Here is a 20232-nt window from a genome sequence, read left to right as displayed (position 1 = left end):
GGCTGGCCTCCAAACTGCAGCGATCTTTCTGCCTCAGTCTCCTCAGTGCTGCGCATGCACTTCCAGCTTGGCTGTCTTGCCCTTTAAGTCATCCGAAGGATAGCCTACGCCGAGGCAGCTCGAGCCTGGGCCTCATGGGCTCCACTTTCGGGGTCGTAACCTCTAGGGCCTACGCCTATCTGCTTGGAAAAAAGGTGCTGCGTGTTCACCTCCAAGGACTTGCTTTTGCCTCAGACCGTCGAGTGTCTGCACGCAGAACCTGCTTCCAACCTCTGTCTCCCCTGGAGACGCCCCCAAGTCATCAGGACCGAGGGCGACCCATCTCCATCCATCCCCACTCCCCGACGCCAGCCGCGATCCTATCCTGTGCGCATGCTCACACCCGAGTCTCCGATTGGTCGTCTAGGAGCCTGGGATGTTTTCCCAGGATGCTCTGCGCTGCTGTCATGGCTGCCCCCGTGTGCCTGTATCCTCACAGGGGACGCTAGTCCTGTGGGTGTCTTGACGGTGCCCGTGGCCACCAGACGCCGGCGACCTTGGCCCCTCCTCCTTCTGCTTCCTCCTCCCCCGAGGGGCCCTCGCGGGACCCCGAGTTGGGTCCAGTGATGCCGGGGGTGACGTGGACTCCGGAGCGGGCGCTGCTGAGGGGCTTCTCCACGGAGGCGGAGCGGCTGCTGTGCACGCAGGAGGGGCGCTGTGGCTCAGGTGGGGGCTGGGAGGACGGGGATGCCGGCCCTGGGTACGGAGAGGGGTCAGGAGGGGGCAGTGTTGTTCGGTGGTCTGAGATCTGGTGGTATGGGAAAGTTCCCGAGAGACAGACTTGAGCTGATTTTCTTCCTTTAGGACTGACAGGTAAGAGAGTTCGTCAGGGAAAAAAAAAAATCGGGGTTGTGAAAGTATTGAGGCAGGTATGAGCTGGGGAATGTGAGGGAATCACGAGAGATCCTGTGTGTTTGGATTGGCCTCCTGGGGGAGAATATCAAAGGTAGGACCTCGGCAAAGGAAACTTTTCTGTGTCGGTTGGAATCTTTGTGAATTTCCAGAAGAAGGGTACTACGCCTATTATTATTATTACTACTATTACTACTACTATTATTATTTCTGTGTGACCTCCATTCTGCTGCTCATAGTCATTGTAGGTATCCCTTAATTCTAGGAGGGGTGATGTTGGTAGAATGAGAAGGATTTGCTCAAGACTTAGTGATGACTGTATAGCCAGCATTCTCTGTCTACGTTTTGTATATTAAAATATCTATGTGATGGAGTTTATGTGTATGGATATCCACTTTTACCTCTTCCCCTTCTAAGGCTGCCAGTCTTCAACCACAGGTGCTCCGCTTGCATTATTTTCTGCCTAATCGCCCCTGAAAGGCCCCACTTTTAAACACCATAGTTGAAGTCAGGCTAATGGTGCTCATGTGCCTCCCAGCATTTGGATGGTGGCAGCAGCAGGATTCAGAAGTTCAAGACCAGCTTTGACTACATAGCAAATTTAAGGCAAGACTGGGCTACATGAGACCTGCCTCGAAAATATGAAATAATAAAATAATAAACATTGTAGTTGAATTAAGATCCTACTCTCCTGATGCTTCCCCTTCAGGGACACACTGACATCATATCTAAATGACAGGACTTCTAAAGGTCCTTGTCAGGGCTGGAGGCAGCACAATGGTGGGGTACTGAGTTCAGTACCCAGCACCCATATTGTGTGGTTCACAAACATCTGTTAACTGCAGATCACCTCTAGCCCCCTCACTGTGGAACCTACACTCATACACACATACACATCATTTAAGATAGTAATAAAAACAAATCTTGAAAGCTTCATGTTAAAGTGCACAAAAATGTTTTAAGAACCCAAAGGGATATCTCATTCCTAATTCTTCACCAGGACTCCAGGCTGGTATACAGCTAGGACCTGCCACATAGCATGTCCTCAATGTACAAGTTAGAGTTATTTATAATTAAAATCCTCGTAGAAATTGAGTAGTGCTTCATAAAGCACACACACTGTTATTTAACATTTTCTTTTTTAGTAGACTCCCCAAGAATATTAAATGCACTGCCCTCATAGACAGAAAATACTGTGGGGGGAAAAGACTTTGTCTTCTGAAATGGTGCCTACCTGTCAGTGGTTCATTAGTATTCCTATATGAAAAGAATAATTTTGATCACATGAATTGATCACATCAATATTGTTTGACTGTGTTGACTTGGTAAGATAGGGTGGTGATGCATGACTACTCTAAACTTGGCAGTGAGATTGTAGATCCTCTAAGGCCACTACTTAGTGTGATGTGTGTGTAAGGTCAACAGCAACTAGGAAATATGGAAACTTGTGAAACCAAGTGTCTCAAAGTCCCTGAGAGTTTCCACTTCAACTATCCCAATTCTTAGATTTCACTTGACTCTGTATTCTAACCTGCAGTTTGAAATTTATGGTCGTAGACCCATTCCAAACTTACGACAGTGACCGGCTCCAAAGAAAATGTGAGTCAGAACAAGTCATTTTGGAAGACCTTTGAAACTTTACCTCGCCACTCCTTCCTTAGTGACGAGTTTGTCTAGCTGGACCCTAGAAAATTCATAGATGGATTCTTCCCTGAGCTTTGGCTATTAGAGCTCAGAGCAAGGTCAGCCACAGGGAAGGGCATCAGCTGGGACCTGAGTGTGCACTGCTTTACCTGGCACTGCCTATTGTGATGTCATGAAATCTCAGTCTGGAGACAGAAACTCTGTAGTGGAGAGGGGCATAGGCTTGAGAAATGTCCCTAATATGGGGGCTCGCTTTCCCACTGCCGACACATCTCAGCCTTATGCTACTTGGTTTCTTGGTTTGTGGAATATGGGTGTTGTTTTCTAGGTATCAGAGGCAGACACAGGTGGCAGCCAAGACAGAGGTACGTGATAGCCTCTCTCTCTGGAAACTCACTCTCTCCATCCTGAAACCCTATAGGTTTGTCTAAATGTCCATCCTCTGGGCCTTAGGAAGAACTGGATAGAGGGGAGAGGGGGGTTGAGACAGCATTGATAGATGGCTTCCTCTTTTATTTTTCCTTCCTTGTTTTGGCTTTCTGAGACAAGATTTCTCTGTGTATCCCTGGCTCTCCTGACTCACTCTGTATACCAAGCTGGCCTTGAACTCACAGAGATCTGCCTGCCTCTGCCTCCCAAGTTCTAGGATTAAGGGCATGAGCCACCACTGCTCAGCTTGTTTTTCTCTTAATTCACTTCAAGAAGCCTTAGGTTGGGCATGGTGGTGCACACCTTTAATCCCAACACTTGGGAGGGAGAGGCAGGAGGATGTCTCTGTGTTCGAGGACAGCCTGGTCTACTTGGTGTGTTCCAGGACAGCCAGGAATACACAGGGAGACTCTGTCTCAAAAAACCAAGAAGAAGAGAAAGAGGGAAGAAGAGGAGGAGGAGAAGGAGGAAGGAGGAAGAGGAAGGAAGAAGGAAAGTAGTAGTAATGGTAGCTTTAGGATCTAGTCTCAAATAGACACTGAGGCAGAATGTTCTAGATACTGAGAAAGTGCTGTTTAGGAGCTCGAGCTGAAGTGAGACATTCAGATGACATAACTTTGGGGGAAAAGAATGTGGTAAGAGTGGTGTAGATATTGTCCATCACATGGGATGGGAGGCAGATGGTAGAGTGCGTTTGTTTTATTAAGAAAGACTTAAATCATATGACGAGACAAAGAACATCTTAGGAAGTGAATTGCAAGTGACACTTTGCTGTGGGATTTTTATTTCTAGCAGGAAAAGAATTGTTTGAGTATGTGGTGCATGTGTTTAATGTTAGTAGGTCATGCCTCTTCTGAGTTTTTGATCATGTGAGCAGACCATGAGTGACTGGCTCCCCCACAGTCCTACCATCTTGCCCAGACTTGGCATATGCACCTCTTTTATTTTAGTGATTCCAGTGAGTATGTGGTATTGCATTGTGATTTCATGTGCACCCACACTATGGGAGCCCGTTTTCAGGTTCCTTGTGGCTTTACCCAGCAGGTCCGCATAGAGGATGATTAGGACCACGGGCCTGAGTGCAGGTGTCTGAGGTGGTCTGCACTTGGCTGTGCTGGGGGAGGAGGTCTTTTGCTCCACCCCTTAGCGTCTCTATAAATATCCTGGGGCAGAGACAGTCAGGGCCCATTGGAAAAGATTCCAGGCCCTCTCGAGGCTATCCTTTATTTTCTATCTGTTTATCTCCGAAATAAATCCTATCTAATATTTCCTGCTGCTCACACTCAAGAAAACTCTGGGGAACTGTAGGGTTGGTGGGTAAACGCCCCACACCACACACACACATCATAACTAATAACACTGAGAAATGTCTCAGGTTTATTCGCCATTTGGAAATTCTCTCTTGTAAACTGCCTATTCAAGTCATTTGTGCAGTGTGTGTGTGTGTGTGTGTGTGTGTGTGTGTGTGTGTGTGTGTGTGTGTGTTAGTAAGGATCAAATTCAGGTCATTGCTCATGCTAGGCAAAGCACTCTACCACTGAGCTACATCTCTGGTCCATTTTTTCTTTAATTTTTTTTTTGTTTGTTTGTCTGTTTTAGGTTTTTTTTTTTTTTTTTTTTTTTTTTTTTTTTTCAAGACAGTTTGTTTCTGTAATCCTGGATGTCCTAGAACTCTCCCTGTAGACCAGGCTGGCCTCAAACTCACAAAAATCCACCTGTCTCTCCCTCCCAAGTGCTGGGATTGAAGGCTTGTGCCACCACGGCCCAGCTTTCCTTGATTTTTATTAAGGATAATTTTAGGCAAATCAAAGGCACACAGAATTGGTAAATGAGCCTAGTCTGAACAAGGCCCTACATTCAATCCTTAGTATGAGAGAAAATAAAAGGTGGTCTGATGAATCTTCATAGTCCTGTCACTCAACCCTTGCTACATCATTTTTTGAAGCAAATCAGAAATAATTTTATGGTAAATGTTTTAGTATGTATATTTTGAGATCCTGCCCCATTCCACAAAGAAAAATAAAGAAAAACAGGTTAATCACAATATCATTATTACACCTAAAAATGTAACAATAATATCTGAATAATTTCTTTTTTTTTTTTTTTTTTTTTTTTTTTTTTTTTTTGGTTTTTCGAGACAGGGTTTCTCTGTGTAGCTTTGCGCCTTTCCTGAGACTCACTTGGTAGCCCAGGCTGGCCTCGAACTCACAGAGATCCGCCTGGCTCTGCCTCCCGAGTGCTGGGATTAAAGGCGTGCGCCACCACCGCCCGGCCTGAATAATTTCTTAATACCTCAAATACCCACCAGCATTTAAATTCCAATAGTCACGCAGTCACTTACTGGCATAAATTATTACTTAGCCCAACTCAATATTGAATGTTGAGACTGAACAATATATTTCTTTATTCTAATCTAGAGTCTCTCTTTTCTTTTATTAGTTTCATTTATGTATTGGATAAAAGGAACATTTCTCTAGATTTCACAATTAACATTTTGTTGATCAAATATCCGTGTGGTGTAGCCATGTCCATATAGGCAAGACTAAATGGACTTAGTGGGTTATAAAAAAAGAGCATGACATAGTTCATAGGTAACGATAATCATCAGGAGGCACATAATATGTGATTTGGCTAGGCATTTTATTTTTATCTATCTATATCATCATCTATATCTATCTTTCTGTCTATCATCTATCTATCTATCTATCTATCTATCTATCTATCTATCGTTTATTTACTTATTTTTAGTTAGTGCTAAGGATCAAATCCAGGATCTTGTGCTCTTGGCAAGCAGTCTACCACCAAACTACATCCCCAGGCCTGGAATAATATTGTAAATAATATACTGTTTCCTTTCTTTCTTTCCTCCTTTCTTTTCTGTTCTTTTCCTTTCCTTTCCTTTCCTCTTTCTTTCTTTCTTTCTTTCTTTCTTTCTTTCTTTCTTTCTTTCTTTCTTTCTTTCTTTCTTCCTTTCTTCCTTCCTTCCTTCCTTCCTTCCTTCCTTCCTTCCTTCCTTCCTTCCTTCCTTCCTTCCTTTCTCTTTCTTTCTTTTTTTGGCAGGGTTTCCCTGTGTAGCCCTGCATGCCCTGGAAACCACTTTGTAGACAAGGCTGGCCTTGAACTCACAGAGATCCACTTGCCTCTGCCTTCCAAGTGCTGGGATTAAAAATTGTGCACCACCACCACCCTTTGTGAATACCATTTTATATAAATGATGCCAAAACCTGAAAATACAACAGATCTGCTTAGAAAACCCTGCTAAGTGTATCACTTTGACTGTATTCTCCTCTAGGAATATTCTCTAAATCATGTCATGTGTAAATAACAGTTTTATTACCTCTTTTCCAATTCTTATGTCTTGGTTCTCCTTTTTTCATTTATGATTATAACTTCAAGTACAATATTCAGTAGCAATGTGTTGTGGGCATCTGTCTCTTTATTAAGTCAAGGAAATTTTTTATAATTCACCAGTTATGTATAATGTTTTCTATGGTTTTTCAAATATTCCTTTCCAATTAAGGAAGTTTTAGCAAGAATTGGTGTTAATTAAAAAAAATCTTCTAAAATTTTAAATTAAGTCTCTTTATACTGAATGCTAAATATTAAGTATATTTTCTGCCTCTATTTAGATGTCATATATTTTTTCTTGTTCATTCAATCAATGTACTGAGTTGCATAAGAATGTAAGATAATAAACCAGCTGTGAATTCCTAGGATACATATAACACATTTGTAATGTTGGTCCCAATACTTTAATTAGATTCATTAGATTCAGTTTGATGATATTTTGTTTGGGATTTATGCATCTATGCATAAATATATTGACTGGTCAGATCTTAATTAGATTTTAGAATGATGATTGTTCTAGCTTCCTCAATTAAAAATAGAAGCAAATCCAAATTTCCATCTTATTAATGTAACAGATGCCCTCAACACTCATGGAGTTACAAGGGTTTTTGGAGTTCTGTACTAAGAATCTGGAACCAGACTGTTCTTTATCACACACACACACACACACACACACACACACACACACACACACTCCAAAGGAGGAGATACTAAGGTTAAGAAATAAGCTCTTATAGTTCCTCTGAAATTCATAGACAAACTTGGGTAAGAGTTAATGTCATTGTCCCAAGCCCAAAATCTTCAGGACAGGACAGGCTAGAAAAATGGGTACACTTTTGTGTGCTTCAGTCTTTGGAAGGATTCTCTCCTCTTCAGGGAGTTCTGGTCTCTGCTCTTAAAGCCTTCCGCTGATTGGGTGATGCCCACTTCCACAGTATGGAAGTCAATCTGCCTTAAGGTGTATTGATTTTAAATGTTAATCAAATGTAAAATTACTGTCAAAGAAATGTTCTAGACTAATATATGACCAAAGAACTGGGCTCCATAGCTTAGCCAAGTCGGCATAAAATTAACCATTACACTCTCTTCTCTTGCTTAGATTTATTATTATTATTTTTAAAAAGGCATGTGTGTGTGTGTGTGTGTGTGTGTAAAATTGTGTTTGTGTAATTGTGAGTGTGATATGTGTATAAAATTGTGTGTTTGTATAATTGTGAGTGTGGGCATGAGCACAGGAGCCAGCAGAAGCCAGAGGTGCTGGATCCTCCTGGAGCTGGAGTTAGGAGTGATTGTGAGCGATATAGATGCTAGGAACCAAACTTGGGTCCTCTGCAAGAGCAGTATGTGCTGTTGTTAACCACTGAACCATCTCCCCAAGCCTAATTCTTCCCCTCTTTTTTATCTGGAAAGAGTTTTATAACTTAAATAGTTCTTACATTTAGGTTTTTGCTCCATCAAGCATGTGGGTGCATGCATGTACACATGGCATGCACGTGGAGGTGAGCACAACTTGTGGAAAATGCTTTTTACCTTTTACTTTGTGGGCCCCAGAGATGGGACTCATGTCATCGGAATTGGTGTCAAACACCTGTGCCCACAGAGCCATCTTTCTGATCCCTTAGGATATGTAACCATTATTCACAAATAAACAAATGAGATGGTAATTGATGATATGGTTGCGGACCACAACGGTGTTGATACCTGACATAAACCATCTCGATATCCCCTAGATAAGATGAGATGTGTTGTCAATATATTGTCCAAGCTAGAACATAAACCTGACTTGGTTTCTTTTTGTTTGTTTCTCTAGGCTTCCAAGCAACAAAATCTAAAACAAATCTGGAAACTCACAGGTCAGAATGATTTTATCCTTATTGGACAGCTCAAGGCTGATGACTGATCAACTGTGGACCTGCTTTAGGACTCTTTCCACTTGAAGTGGAAGAAAGTTGAAAAAGAGGGTGTGCCTGGAGAGTACACTCATCTCTCTGACATCTTTCCTTCCAAAGTCATGCAGACAGCTCCATCCTCCATTGTTTCCTTTCCTTGGGCTTCTCTGTCCCTACATCTTCATGGAGAGCCCAAAGTATGGGAGAGGAGAATGGACACAGCCACAGACAGCATAAAGGTCACTCCATTGGCATTGCTTCAGGTTATGGACTCAATGGGAATAAGCCCAGAATCACAGTCGGAGGTGATAGACTCTGTGGGGTTTTCCTCACAGCCACCAAATCAAGCAGAAACAGTGAGTATAGCTCCTCAGCCAATGAATCAAGTAATTGAACCAATAAAAGTAACCCATCCTCAGAATCAAACGACAGAATTAAAGAGCATGGCCTCAAGACTGAGTCAAGTCACAGGTACCATGAAGGTAACTCCTGTAGATTGTTTCACATTATGGATTCCATGGGGATAATTGACAAATTAAGTCCACAAGGCACAGGACCAGAAGGAATAGCCTCAAAGCTACAATACCAAGTCATGAAATCAGTGAAGATGAATACATTGCATAATTATCAAGCCATAAGACCAGGAAGTATGAGTCTAGGGCCACAGCAGACACTTGTGGAAGCTATGGAAATGATTCCCCAGTCTCAGCATAATGTCATGGGAACACTGACCATGACCTTGAGTTCTTAGAATCAAGCCACAAAACACCAGGATTACTCCCAGTCCAGTACATCAAAATGCAATGGAAATTAGTTCAAGTGCACTGCCTGAAGCCATTGATGATACAAAGTGACTCCATTGGCACAACAAGCCATGGATTTCATGCAGATAATTCCACTAGGACAGCCACATATTACTAAATCTAGGGCTTTGATCCAAGGCTCACAGCCTCCAGCTGAAAATTTGACCCCAGTGTCAGCTCAACCAGATGTTCCGACTTCTACGGTCCCAGTAGGAACTGTAGAATCTAGAAGCATACCTCCACAGCCACCATCTAAAGTCCTGGGACCATCAGGAATGATTGATGACCTACTACCATCAGGTTAATCCCTGCATGCTCTAAAGGTGACCCCGCTAGTCCAGGCATCTCCCACGGGAATGATCACACCACTACAAGTTGTAGAGCCTCAAGTCAGAGAGTCTCTGCAATTTGCCTTCTGGGTTACAGGGTCAGGTTGGAGATTCTGTGGGGAGTCTTAAGGCACAGAGTGTTTGTCATTGACTCTAGGACTGTCTCATCAGGTCACAGACTCTTTGGAGTTCACCCCATGGCACTAAGACTTAAATTATTCGGAGGTGAGCCCAAGGCAAAGTCACAACATGGCAGAAACTATGGGGTTGAACTGGCCATAAGAGAAGGATCTTGTGGAGACACCACAGTCACATCATCAAATAATGGAATCCATGAGAACAATCCCAGCACCACCAGATCAAGGTGCAGTACCTATAGGAAGGGGCCAAAAGCATCAAATTCCAGAAGCTGAAGTAGGGCCAGTCATACCACTGCTTCAGGAAATGGAATATTTGGGGGGGGGGGAGCACAGTCCCACAGTCTAAGGTTAGAGATTCAATGGACTTACCCCCAGAACTACAGAATGTAAAATCTGTGCACCTAATCCCAGATCCAAGATTGCAAAGTATGAAATCTGTGGGCATAGTCACAGATTTAGTCCCAGAAATGGAAAAATATGGACCACATACCTCAACAGTGGTATCTACAGATTTGGCCCCAGAACTAAATCAGCAGAATATACAATCTGAGGAATTAACCCCCATACCACAACTGCAAAGTGAGACATCTGTGCCATCAGCCCCTGAGTCTCAGTTTCAAGATGTGAATTCTGGCCAACTGACAGTTGAACCACAACTCCAAAACATAAAGTCTGCTAGGTAGGCCCCAGGTCCACAGTTGTAAAGTAATAAATCAGTACATTTGATCAACAACTCTCAGTCTCAAGGTATGGAAGAATGCTCTTTCAGCCCTATCACAGGAATTACAAGGTAATTAAAAATGGTGGAGTTGACTCCAAATGATCACTTGAAGATAGAAAATCTGTGAACTTGGCCCCAGAACCATGTTCACAAAGCACCGGCTATGATAAGATAGCCCCTGTACCATTGATTGAGGATACAAAGACTCCATTTGTAGAAGGTAGGAGTCTACTTCCTGAGGCACAGGTGGAGAGTATGGAAGTTGGTGAACTGATCCCAAGCACACACTTTTATGCAACAAAATCTTTAGAAGCGACCCCCAAACCAAGTTATCATTTCCTAGAACCTGAAGGACTGACCCTACAGCATCCAGCCTCAGAAGCAAGAGTGACCTCTGATCCTTGCCAGCAGGTGGAAAAATCTGCTCCGTTGCCATAATCATCATTAGGGATGAGTCCAGCACCATTGAGCCAGACCTCAGAATCTGTGGAGATGAACTCACCACCACTCCAAGATACTCTTGAACCTGGGACCCAAGTTGTAAAAGAGATGGAAGAGACTCCAGAATCAGGAAGTGCAATTAAAGATACTCTGGATTTGCTACTACAATCAGAAGTGCAAACTATGATCTCAGGAGTGATGGCCCCAGAGCCACAGCCCCCAGATGTGAAGTTTGTTCAGGTGACTCTAGAACTGTGTACAGAATTTGCTAACCCATCGGACAAGAATATGAAGACAGAGACCATCAGGTTGACATTGTCTAAAGTCGATGATACCCAGGGGACCATTGTAGACCCATAATCAGAGATGGGATCTCTAGAGTTGAGTCTAGAACCAAGAGTGCAAGGTGTAAAGTCAGAGACCTTGGCCCAAAATTTGAAATCTGCAGAAGTAATTGCTGAATCACCTGAACGAGTTGTAGAACCTACAGAGCTAACTACAGAACCCTAACTGCATGGGCCACAGCTCCATGAAGTAAAGTCTAGGCAAATGGATAGAGAATCACAGTTGCAGAATGAGAAATCTGTAGATGTAATGAATGCAACAGTCACCTATAGGAGAGGTAGATCCTGAAAAGACAAAACCAGAGCCAGGGCTACAAAGTTTATCACCAAAGGAACTCATTGAGGGGCCACAGCCCCCAAATGTGAAATCTGTGTATTTAAATCTAGGCCCACAGCAGCTAAGTGTCAAAACGGAATTGATTCTAGGGCCACAATTGCAAAGTGTCCAATTTCTAAAGTTATATCAAGAGCTACTTCTTCAAGGGGAAAACGCAGTAAATTTCATCTCAGGCCCCCCACATTATGGTGTGAAATCTGATGATGAAATATCATGTTCCCCAGGGTCAGAAATCAGATCATCAGCATTTCTTTTAGGGCCAAAGCCTCTAGAACCACAGCCACAGCCACGTCCACAACCTGTGAAGTTGGTGGACATAAACGTAAGACCATGCTTGCAACATGTGAGATTCTCTGATCCCATCCTAGAGCCCAAGCACCAAGGTTTCAAATGTGGACAATTCATGCCAGGTATTCAGCTTCAAGATAGGAAGCCCTAGGGATTGACGCCAGAATCATTTTTGCCATTAGGCCAAGAGATGCACGTTGAAGATAAGCTTGTTCTGCCTCCGGAAGTATCAGAGTTTTGCAGCATGAAACTCACAATTCCAGCCTCTGAACTACAACATCCAAGAGTGATAATTGAGGAGGTCAATCCAGGACTGTGGCAACAAGACACCAAATTTTCTGAGTTGGCTTCTAGAATGAAACATCAAGGGGTCCAATTTGGGGAGCAAATTTTGTCTTATGGTATGAGTCCTATGGCTCCAGAGTTAGGGATACATGATCCCAAATCAGCAAAGGTGACTCCAGGCCTACAAGATACAAGGCAGGTGAGTTTTAACTCAGGGCCATGGCTGCACGATGTCAAATTTTTTGATGTAATTCCAGGAACTCAACCTCAAGCTGTGAAGACTTCAGAGTTAAACTCAGGGCCACAGTTAGAGTGTGTAAAAATTTGAGTTGACCACACAGCCAGAGAGGCAAGGGATGAAGCCAGAGTTAATAGCACAAGAGCCACTCTTTCAAGATATACAATATGTCCCAAGGAATCAAGTACCAAGCTTTGAAGACCCAATGTCTTATAAACTAGCATCTGAGCCACACATACCAAATACAGAATCAATGAAATTGACTCCTAGGAAACACTTAGCAGGTGCAGATCATTCTGAGTTGATCAGAAGACCACAGGCAGAAGGTGTAGAATCTTCTGAATTGATCCACAGACAGCATTTGGGACATATAAAACCTGTGAAGAGGATCACAGCCACAAAGCAAGAAGAGTTAATGCCAGGGCCACCTTTGGAAGACATGAAATCTGTGGAGTTAAGGTCAAAGTCAGAGCTGGGGAAAGTCAAATCTATGCTGTCAATCCTGGTGATACAAGCAGGAGATAAGGAACTTGAAGAACTGCCTCTGGGCTCCAACAGGTTTAAAATCTGAGTTACCATGTTCAGAACCACACTTAGAAGATAGGTAATCTGCAGTCTAAACTCTAGAGAGGATAAAATCTACAGTGATATCCCCAAGTAGTTCTCAGTCAGATGGTATGAAAGAGGATAAAATATACAGTGATATCCCCAAGTAGTTCTCAGTCAGATGGTATGAAATCTGGGAAGTTGATCCCAGGTTCAAGAATGCAAGATTTGAAAACTGTGGGGTTGGCCCGTGACACATTTGTTCAAGATGTAAACGTTATGGACTTAAAACTTGAGAAAAGAAGCAAGGGGAGAATCCTGTGACTTTTGTACCAGGGATGCTGTTTCAAGATAAGCCTGTGGAGGTGTTGTAAGGGCCTCATCAACAAGATGTAAAACCCAAGGAACTGACTTCACAGCCACAAATGCAAGATAGCAAATATGTGATTATCTCATGTCTGAAACAGCAAAGTCTAAAACTTGGGAATATAGCCAAAACACAAGGGATCCAGGAGTAAAATTTGTGGATTTAGTCTCAACACAACAGTGTCAGGGGATGGCACCCATGCATTTAATTGTTGAGCCCGGACAGGATGACCAGATAAGCTCAGCAGAGTGGAAAGGTGGGCTGTTCGACCGGCTGAACAAACAGTTTGAGTTGGAAGATATGTTGTCTATGGGGTCAGATCCAGAACCCAAACTTGCAGGTAGAAAACCCGTAGAGCTCATCTCTAAACTACAATGTAAAGATGCACCCTCATTTGAATTGGTTTCTGAAGTAGTTATTCATTCATAATGTAAAAGCTCAAGAGGTCAATGTGAGCCAAAGGTGCCAAGCATGATACCTTGTCCATTGACTCCAGAATCACAAGTGTACCCAGTGAAAGCCTTGGAGCCAATGTTAGAGCCACCGCTTCAAGATGGGAGAACTGTGGCACTAAATACAGAACCACAAATTGGAGGTACAAAATCTGTTCAGTGGATACCAGTATCTGAGTTTCAAAGGGAGAAATGTATAGGGTCAAACTTTAGGTTACAGTCTCAAAGTGCCAGACCTACAGAATTGAAGCTGTCTACAAAACAGAGAGGTGTGAAGTCATCTGAATTGACAGGTTAAAAATTCAAGGAGAAAAATCCATGGAATTTCATCTTGAGTCACAGTTACAGCAAGTAAAAACCTCTTTGTTAGCACTAGCTCTGTAGAAAACAAAAACTTTCAACTTAGCTTCCGAGCCGCAGCTTCAAGGGATCAAAACTGTGGAGCTAATCAAGGAGCCTCAAGTTGAACTTGTAAGATCCATTCAGTGGATACCAGGACCTGAGTTCTGTGGTGTGAAATTTTAGGATTAAATCGTGGGTCACCATCTCCAGGTGTCCAGTCTACAGAACAGAAACCATCCATACAGCTGGGAGGTGAGAAGACATCAGAGATAACTCGGGTCAAAACTTCAAGGAAAAATTTCAGGATTTTAAACCTTGTGCCCCACGTACAGTGTGTGAAGACCCCTGAATTGGCCCTTGTACCTAAGCTACAAACAAGGGAAAACATCAGATCAACCTCACAGTCTCAATGTGTGAAAAGTTGGCCTTATACCAGGGACCACAGCTTGAAAATACAAAATCTGTTCACTGGATACCACTGTCTGACTGGCAGGTTAAGAAATCTATACTGAATCTTAGGTTGCAATCTCAAGATGTCACAGCTAAAGCGTTAAAACCCTCGGTACAACTAAGAGTTGTGAAGACATCCCATGAGTTAATTACGAGGCCAAAGTCACAGGTAAACAACCTTCAGAGTCAACCCAGGAACATCAGTCTCAGAGGTCCAAAACTATTGATTTCAAATCTGAACTACAGTTTAGAAGTATGAAAGCATGTGACCCAACCTTAAGGTCAAAGATCAATAATACAAAATGGACATTCAATCCCAGGTTTTGCTTAGAAGAAAGGAGCTCTCCTGGGTTGAACCCTGGATTACAGTCACAAGAAGGGAAGCCCTTAGGGTCATCCCCAGGAACACAGACTAGAGCTGTGTTCAGTATTTAAACAAGAGTCACAGTTTTTAGAAGGTAAATAGAGAGCTTTAAGCCAAAGGCCACAATCACAAAACAATGTAGAGTTGAAATGTGGAAAATCTTCTGAGTTGGCACTTCTGACAAAGCTTCAAGGTATGAATCTGAGAACATCTCTGGGCCCCAGTGGCAGTGTGCAAAATGTTCTGACTTGACACCTGAAACAGAGTCCCAAAATATGAAATGTCCTAAGTTAAGTCCCAGCTCACAGTTGAAAGGCCAACCATTTACTGAGTTAGCTATGGGAGCCAAAACTCGATGTGTCAAACAAGGCTGTAAACCTGGACACAGTGGTAAGGTATGAAATCCAACTCATTTCTGAGGACATAGCCTCAAGAAATGGAAATAGAAGACGGTGAATCAGGCCCACAGTTACAAGACCTGAAATCTTCAAGGACAATCATGGGTGTAGACAATCATGTCTGTGGACTTCGGTCCTGGACCACTTACAAGATATGACATCTGAAGTCATTAGAGGGAAAAGGGCTCATGCTATGAAATCCAAAGAAATCAAATTTAGTTCAAAGTTACAAGGTAAGAAACATGATTTCACCCTGAGGAAGATGTTCTTAGGTACAAAATCTGTAGAGCTGGACTCAGGCTCCCCTTTACAAGATTTTTAATATCCTGAGCTGATCATGGGTATGAAGCCTCAAGGTGTGAACTCTATGGGACAATACATTACAAGTATAAAATCTTCTGAGGTGGTAACACAGATATAATCCCATGGTATGACAGTGGTGGATCTCAATTCTGGACCACAGACACAAAATAAAAATCCCTCTGAATTGGTTCAAGGGCAAAGGTACCAAGCTAAGGAGTCTGTAGAGTTTAATCAAGGCGCAAAGTTACAAGGTGTGACAATGGAGTCCAAGAACCCAAATGGGGAATCTGGGAAGTTAAACTCAGGCCCCCAGTTACAAGATGAAAAATACTCTCAGTCAATTCTAGGGACAAAGCTTCAATATGGAAGATTATATGGAGGTCAGTTCTGGCCTATGCTCACAGGCAGGGTATGAAGTCTTCCGAAGTGATTTCAGAGGACACACTTGAAAAAGAGAAACCCTTGGGCTCTGTAGATCAGCCACTGTGGCAAGATGTAAAATCTTTAAAATGGACATTTGGTAAGGCAGTTGACAGGGAACCTTTGCAGTTGGAGACCACTCATTTACAGGACAGGAAATTATCTATGTTAACACCAGAATTAAATCTTCAAGGTATGAAACCTCAGGTAGTCAATTGTGGATCAAAGTTGAAAGGTGTGAAGTCTGAGTCCACATATGTCCAGACAGTGAAGGATACTGGGATCAATCATGGTAGAGAATTACAGTTTGTGGGATTCTCTAAGCAGGCCTCGGACTTAACAGTTTATAGTGTGGTGCCTTCCAAACCCAATCTCAGAAACCAGAAACAAGATTGGAAGTCTCACAAATTAAGTCAAAAGCAACAACTTCAAAAAATATAAAACCGATAGTGTTCAGTCACAAGCCACATTTGCAACATATCAAGTCATCAGAATTATGTACAAAGCTTCAAGACCTGAAATCTATGGAATTTAATTCAGAGCAACAGTTGCAAGATGTGATATCCTCTGAGTTGGGCCTGGGAACAAGCCCTCAGTCTTTAGAGTTCAACCCTGGGCCACAGTTACAAGAGATAAAACCTTCTGAGGTATGCACAGAAACCAAGCTGCCAGATGAGCCGTCTCTGGAATTCAAGCATGAGCCTAGATTGCAAGGTAGGGCATCCTGTGACCTAAATGCAGTGCCACAGATTCACTGTAAAAATGTTATGGCATCCAACACTGGAAAACAAAATGTAGAATCATCTGAGTCGCAACCTGATCCAGACTTTCAAGGTATAAAATCTAAGCTGTTCTGCCTTGGGCTGCACTCAGAATATGTAAATTCTGTATGCACTCCCAATGCAAATTCTCAGTATATAAATACCAGTGGATGTAAACCTGGGCCATATTTGCAAGATATAAATTCATCTGCATGCATTCCAGAGCCAGACCCTCAATGTATGAAGTCTGTGTGCAATCCTGGGTCACATTTACATGGAACGCATTCTTCTGCATGCATTTTAGGACCAAAATTGCAATGTGCAGATTTTACTGTGTGCATCCATGAGCCAAACTTGCAAGACGTAAATTCTCCTGTATGCACCCCAGGGCCAAGTCCTCAGAGTGTGAATTCTTCTGTATGCACCCCAGGGCCAACTCTTCCATGTGTAAATTCTACATCCTGAAGCACATTTGCAAGGTGTGAATCAATGGGCATTAGTTCTAGGACCACACATTCAGTGTGTAGATCCTATTGGATGCTATCCTAACTCACATTTGCAAGGTGTGAATCCTTCCACACGCACTCCAGGGCAAAACCCTTAGTGTGAACATTCTAATAAGTGTAGTCTTGAGCCACTTCTCCTTGGTAAGAGTCATGGTAGAACATTTCCATCACCACAAATTTTGTGTGTAAATTCTGTTTGGTGCAATACCAAAACACATTTGCAAGATGTGGATTCTTCTGCCTGTACTCGAAGACAAGAATCCAGTCTATAAATTCTACTGGATACAACCCTGGGCCACATTTACAAGCTCCAAAACTTCAAGGTATGAAGTTTTCTGAGTTGAACCCTGGGACAGGAATTCTAAGAGAGATGCCTGTAATAGTTAACCAAGGACAACACGTGCAAGACCTGAAGCTTGAATTAACTCCAGAGTCAAATATTATAAATGGTCCACCTATAGAGCACAACTCTTGGCAACAGATACAATGTGTGAATTTTTCTCAGTTGAATCCAGGATTAAAATTACAATGCATAAATCCAGTGAAGCTTAGTTCAGGGCCACAGTGGCAAAACGTGAAGTCCTTTGAGTTGAAGCCTGGGTCAGAATCTCAATGTCCAAAATCTGTTCTGTTGCACTGTGGACCACCTTTTCAAGGTGTGACACCATCTCACTTAATCGTAGGGGCAGAGTTTCAGGAGATCCCATTTTTGAAGAAACAACTTGGATTGTGGCAGAAACCACACAACCCTTGTTTACTTTGAGGCCTCCATCAAATGGTGTGAAATCTGGGAGTTTCACCAACCCCACTGCCTGAAGATAGAATGTCATCAGAGATAAGCAAACAGTCATTGCTTTGTTTTACAAATTCTGTAAAACTGACACCTGACTTGGTCTGCAGGACGTAAGAAGTAAGGAATTTTCACCAGAACCTTGTTTTCAAAAAGTTACATCTGTGAAGTCGAAGCCAGGGTCACCAACTCAAAAGTGTGAACCCTTAGAGTTTGCTCCATGCCACTGTTCTCAACGTACTAAGACTTCCTTTGCACTGAAGCCATGTTTTCATGAAAGAAAGCCTATGCAGCTGAGGCTGGGCTCCAAACAGCAAAGCATGATCACCAACAGTTTCCTTTAAATGAGAAACTAATGGTACCAATACCAGAGTCCCATGGAGAGTTCTTAGCAGGACCAGCACTGACTAGCATCAAATTTTCAAATTTGATTCCGGAATCACAGCAACAATGTATGAAATGTACAGAATTTACTTCAGAGCCAAAGTGGCAAAGTGTAAACATGTGAAGTTGTCACCAGTGTCTCTGCCACAAACTGGAAACTCTGTGTGATTATCACCAAGGCCATTCCTTCAAAATGTGACATCTGGGAACCAATGTCCCCAGACATGTGATCAAATCATAGATATATAGACCTGGGCACCAGTTGGAGGACTATGCTGAAAAGATCAGGTGCCAAATCTCTAAACTGTTGGTTTTTATTTCACTACCAGTTTACCAAGATGCAGGATCTTCAAAATGATGAAAGGGTTGGGACATAAAAGCCCCAAAACAATATAGAAGTCTATGAGGTTGACCCCCAAACCAACAGATCAAATCATAGAATCATTAGGGATGCCTCAGCAACTAGATCTTCAAGGACTAGAATTTGTTGATCTGACTCCCACACTAAGTGATCAAGATTTGAAATCCTCAGAAGTAATCCCACAGAAAAGCTACCAGAGCCCAGAAACTCTGGAGTTGCTTTCTTGTTTGTGGCCTCAATTTAAAGATTTCAAGGAGTTACCAACAAAACAAGCCACAGGATCTGATAGACTGACCCTTGACCTCAATAATCATGTTGCAGAGGTAAGGATGCTAACTTGTGAGGTAAGACCAGGGAAAGAATTTCTTAGAGTTACTTCAAAGTCAGTAAATAGACTGGATGTGTAGAAAAATCTCCAAGGCTTAAGACTTAGGACCTGTGGTGGTGGGCTCTGAGAGAATTTCCCAAAGGAAATCTGTAGCATTGCCATCAAGGCCATCCTATCTTGTTCCAGATTCTGCTTCAGGGATAAAACCAGGGCAAGGACCTCAGATTCCTGAATCTATAAGTTTGACCTCTAAGCCATGGTTGCAAATAGAAGAATCCTTAGATTTGTTAACCCAGCAATCCAGTCAAGTTAAGGGAGATATAGACTCTGAGGAAGTCACTTTTGAGTCATGGCAGCCAAGGGAGGTAGCAGGTAGGCTAACAAAGCCCCATGATTTAAGCATGGGAACTTTAAACATTAACTCCAATAGAATCACTGGATCAAATGATAAACTTTGTAACGATCAGTCCAAAGCCACTAGGTAAAGTGACAGAATCTGCAAAGATACGGCTTCAGCTCCTCTCCCCAGTGTTTCCAAATCATTGGAAGTTATCTCTGGGCTGCCACTTCAAGTTCGAGAGTCTGTGATGATACCAGAGGCAACCTCTCAAGGGTCAAAACATGCTGATTTGATTCCCAAACTGCATGATGTGAAATTGGATGGATTTGCTTCAAGTCTTTGGCTACAAAATGTGCAATCTAAGAAATTAATTGCAGTATCAACACATCAAATTTTAGAAACGATAGAGTTGTTGGGCTTTCAAGTTATAAAGACTACATTGGTTCCCAAACCCTGGCTTCTGATTGTAAAATCTGAAGAGCTGGCTCCAGGACCAAGTCTCCATCTATAGAACCAAATGGAGTTGCCACACAGTCAAGCAGTAAAGTAAACTAAAGAATGGTGTGAATTTACTCCCAAGACCACATCTTCAAGACATGGTAAAACCTACAAAATGAACCCCAAGGGCATATATTCAAGAGAATTTTGCAGAATTAATCTTACAGCAAAAACTTGAGAGACCTCCAGTATTATCTCATGAGCAAAGGCTTCAAGCTGAAAAATGTCTAGGCATCAAAGCAGAATCCCCTAAAGTAATGGAAATTGATTATTTGAATCACAGATGGGTGTGTGAGGACAGAGACTCAGAAATGATAACATCAGAAAAGTCACAAGCAGAGAATTCTCTAGGTTCATACACAGCCCTTCAGTTCCATTTATTTCAAGTTTTGTCAAAACTGAGTTAGGGTCCCTTCAGGGTTCTGGAATGCCGGGGGTTTCAAGAATCTTGACTATGAAGAACTTTGCTGTTGGTTTTTTGCTGTCTCCAGAGTC

General features: G+C 42.6%; 1 long non-coding RNA gene across 1 annotated transcript; it reads left to right on the top strand.

Annotated features, from left to right (window-relative positions):
• Positions 1-419: 419 nt before the first annotated feature.
• Positions 420-19829, top strand: LOC119086438. The gene is made up of 2 exons (XR_005089730.1): positions 420-705; positions 8123-19829. It is a non-coding gene; the product is annotated as an uncharacterized LOC119086438 (long non-coding RNA).
• Positions 19830-20232: the final 403 nt, after the last annotated feature.

The sequence above is a fragment of the Peromyscus leucopus genome, chromosome 22, assembly GCF_004664715.2.
Source record: "Peromyscus leucopus breed LL Stock chromosome 22, UCI_PerLeu_2.1, whole genome shotgun sequence".
NCBI classification, from domain to species: Eukaryota; Metazoa; Chordata; class Mammalia; order Rodentia; family Cricetidae; genus Peromyscus; species Peromyscus leucopus.
This window is presented reverse-complemented; position numbering and strand designations above follow the sequence as displayed.